The following is a 3875-nucleotide window of genomic DNA, read 5'->3' on the forward strand; positions in this document are numbered from 1 at the left end:
CAACCTCCACCTCCAGGGTTCAAGCGATTGTCCTGCCTCAGCCTCCTGAGTAGCTGGGACTACAGGTGCATGCCACCATGCCCGGCTAATTTTTTGTATTTTTAGTAGAGATAGGGTTTCACTGGTCGCGAACTCTTGAGCTCAAGCAATCCACCGGTCTCGGCCTCCCAAAGTGCTGGGATTACAGGCGTGAGCCACCGCGCCTGGCCCAGATTAATTTTAGACTTTGACAAATTTAATATTCATCTTAAAATCTCCAAAGAACTAAGACAACAGAAATTCAGGATGTTATCTCCAAAAGAGTAGAGTGGAAAAAAAAAAAATAAAACGAAGAAAACAATATATCTCAACCAGTATGAAATAAGGCAAGAAAGGCAAGAAAAAGAAGCAAAATATCAAGACTTATAGAAATCACAAAATAATGTTGTGGAAATAATCCAATTTTATAACTAGTTACAATAAATAGAAAGGGATAAAATAAAACCAACAAAATAAAGTCTGCAAGATTAACTATAAGAAATATAGTTATTTACATGAGATTCATATGAAGCTCACACATGGAAGGATTAGAAGTAAAGTTTTAGATAAATATAAACAAAAAGAAAACTGAAGTGGTCATATTAATATTAGGAAAATAGATATTTAACATGAAAAATTATTACCATGTATAAGTACGTCACTTCAAGTGAAAAAAAGAGAAATACCATGATTTTAAACTTGTGTACATGTAAAAACACAGTTTTGATTTTTTTTTTTTACTAAAAGGAAAATAAAAGCTGACAGAACCATAAGTAAAGATTTCCAAATAAACAAAACAGAAAAATTTAACCGAATTCTTTCAAAATTTTTAATAACAAACAGAGAAAAGTCGAAAACATTCAAAAGCCTTGAATAGAAAAATTCACAAGCTTGATCTAATCAATATATTCAGAATAGCATGCCGTAACTTCAGAATACACATACTTTTTAAATACAAAAGAATCCTTAAATAAAATTGGTCGCATGTTAGGCAATCAAACATGTCACAACAGATATCAAAAAGGCAGGCTTTTAAGGACCATATTTTATTACCACAACTTAAACGGGAAAAAGATAATATACTAATACTACAAATCTTAATATTTCAGGAGAATTGCAGTTCCATAATTTTTCTGGAAACTCATAGATGTGCCCCATAAATAGCAAGCTTACTCTCTGAAATAACATGAGGCCCCAAAGCCCTGAAATTAGAGTCCCTGGCCCATCCAATCTCACAGCAGCCTGCCTGCCCTTTCCTTTCAACATGACTGATGATGCTGTGTCCTTCAACAGCGACTTCCTGGAAGGTGGGGTGGTAGAAGCCATCTCTAAGGCAGCAGTCGCACCCATCAAGTGGCGCAAGCTGCTGCTGCAGGTGCAGCATGCCAGCAAGGAAATTACCACACATAAGCAATACAAGTGCATTATAGACTGCATGGTCCATATTCCCAAGGAGAAGAGAGTCCTGTCCTTCTGGCGTTGTAACCTGGCCAACGTGAGCAGATACTTCCCCACCCAGGCTCTCAACTTTGCCTTCAAAGATAAATACCAGCAGATCTTCCTGGGTAGTGTGGACCAGAGGATGCACTTTTGGCACTATGTTGCAAGGAACCTGGCATCAGGCAGTGTGCTGGAGCCACATTCTCGTGTTTTGTGTACCCTTTTGATTTTGCCTGTACCCACCTACCAGCGGATATGGGTAAAGCTGGGGCTGAAAGGGAATTCAGAAGCCTTGGTGACTGTCTGGTTAATATCTACAAATCTAATAGGATTAAAGGCCTGTGCCAAGGCTTTACCATGTCTGTGCAGGGTATTATCATCTACCCAGCTGCCTACTTCAGTATCTGTGACACTGCAAAGGGATTGCTTCCGGATTCCAAGAGTACTCACATCATCATCAGCTGGATGATTACACAGCCTGTCATTGTCGTTGCAGGGTTGATTTCCTATCCATTTGACACTGTTCACTGCTGAATGGTGATACAGTCAGGGCATAAAGGAACTGACATCATGTATACAGGCTTTTTTTTTTTTTTAGATGGAGTCTCTGTCGCCCAGGCTGGAGTACAGTGGTACGATCTAGGCTCGCTGCAACCTCCAACTCCCGGATTCAAGCGATTCTTCTGCCTCAGCCTCCTGAGTAACTGGGATTACAGGCGTGAGTTACCAAGACCGGCTAATTTCGTATTTTTGGTAGAGACGGAGTTTCCCCATGTTGGCCAGGCTGGTCTTGAGTACACAGGCATTTTTGACTGCTGAAGGAAGATTGCGCTTGATGAAGGAAGCAAAGATTTTTCAACGGTGCATTGTCCAGTGTTCTCAGTGTCATGAGTGGTGCTTTTGTGCTTGTCTTGCGTCATGAAATCAAGAAGTACACATACGTTGCTTCCTAGAATTTTTCCCTCTGTGAACAGGCATGTGGTATTATGTAATATTTCATAATCATTCTTGACAGACTCATGGCTGTCAATTTATCAGTGGCAACTATTTACTGGTTGAAAATAGGAAGCAATAATATTCATCTAGCTAGTTTTCTCTTCTTCGTTTGTTGTTTGTTTGTTTGTTTGAGACGAGGTCTCACTGTGTCACCCAGGCTGGAGTGCAGTGGTGAGATCTCAGCTCACTGAAACCTCTACCTCCCAGGTTCAAGCAATTATCCTGTCTCAGCCTCCTGACAGCTGGGACTATAGGTGGTCACCACCATGCCAAGCTATTTTTTTTTTTTTTTGTATTGTTAGTAGAGACAGGGTTTCTATATGTTGGCCAGGCTGGTCTTGAACTCCAGACCTTATGTGATCTGCCCATCTTAGCCTCCCAAAGTGATGAGATTACAGGCATGAGCCACTGCACCCGGCTACTAGTTTTCTCTTAAAACCATTTTCATGATATGATGATGGGACTCAATTATATTTTTTATTTCATGGATGGGAAGAATCAATATTGTGAAAACGGCCATACTGCCCAAAGTAATTTATAGATTCAATGCTATTCCCACTAAACTACCAATGATATTCTTCACAGAATTAGAAAAAAAAAAAAAACGACTTTCAAATTCATATGGAACGAAAACAGAGCCTGAATAGCCAGGACAATCCTAAGCAAAAAGAACCACACTGGAGGAGTCATGCTCCCTGACTTCAGTCTGTACTACAAGACTACAGTAACCAAAACAGCATGATACTGGTACACATAGCCCAATGGAAGAGAATAGTGAACTCAGAAATAAGACTGCACCTACCACCAACTGATCTTTGGCAAACCTGACAAAAACAAGCAATGAGGAAAAGACTCCCTATTTAATAAATGGTGCTGGGAGAACTGGTTAGCCATATGCAGAAAATAAAACCTGGACCCCTTCTTTATACCTTATACAAAAATTAACTCAAGATAGATTATAGACTTAAATGTAAAACCCAAAACTATAAAAACCCTAGATGAAAATCTAGGCAATACCATTTAAGACATAGGCATTGGCAGAGATTTCATTACTAAAATGCCAAAAGGTATTGTAACAAAAGCAAAATTTAACAAATTGGGTCTAAACAAACTAAAAAGCTTCTGCACAGCAAAATGAACCATTATCAGAGTGAACAGAAAACCTACAGAATGGGAGAAAATTTTTGCAATCTATCTGACAAAGGTCTAATATCCAGAGTCTACAGGCAACTTAAACAAATTTACAAGGAAAAGACAAGCAACCCCATTAAAATGTGGGCAAAGGATATTCACAGACACTTTTCAAAAGAAGACATTCATGTGGCTAAGAAACATATGAAAAAAAATCTCAAAATCACTGATCATTAGAGAAATCCAAGTCAAAACCACAATGAGATACCATCGCATGCCAGTCAGAATGG

The 3875-nt window shown here is 39.1% G+C and overlaps 1 pseudogene; it reads left to right on the forward strand.

The window, feature by feature from the left end:
• Positions 1–1282: 1282 nt before the first annotated feature.
• LOC112610705 lies at positions 1283–2411 on the forward strand (annotated as a pseudogene).
• Positions 2412–3875: the final 1464 nt, after the last annotated feature.

The sequence above is a fragment of the Theropithecus gelada genome, chromosome 17 (assembly GCF_003255815.1).
Source record: "Theropithecus gelada isolate Dixy chromosome 17, Tgel_1.0, whole genome shotgun sequence".
Classification (NCBI taxonomy): Eukaryota; Metazoa; Chordata; class Mammalia; order Primates; family Cercopithecidae; genus Theropithecus; species Theropithecus gelada.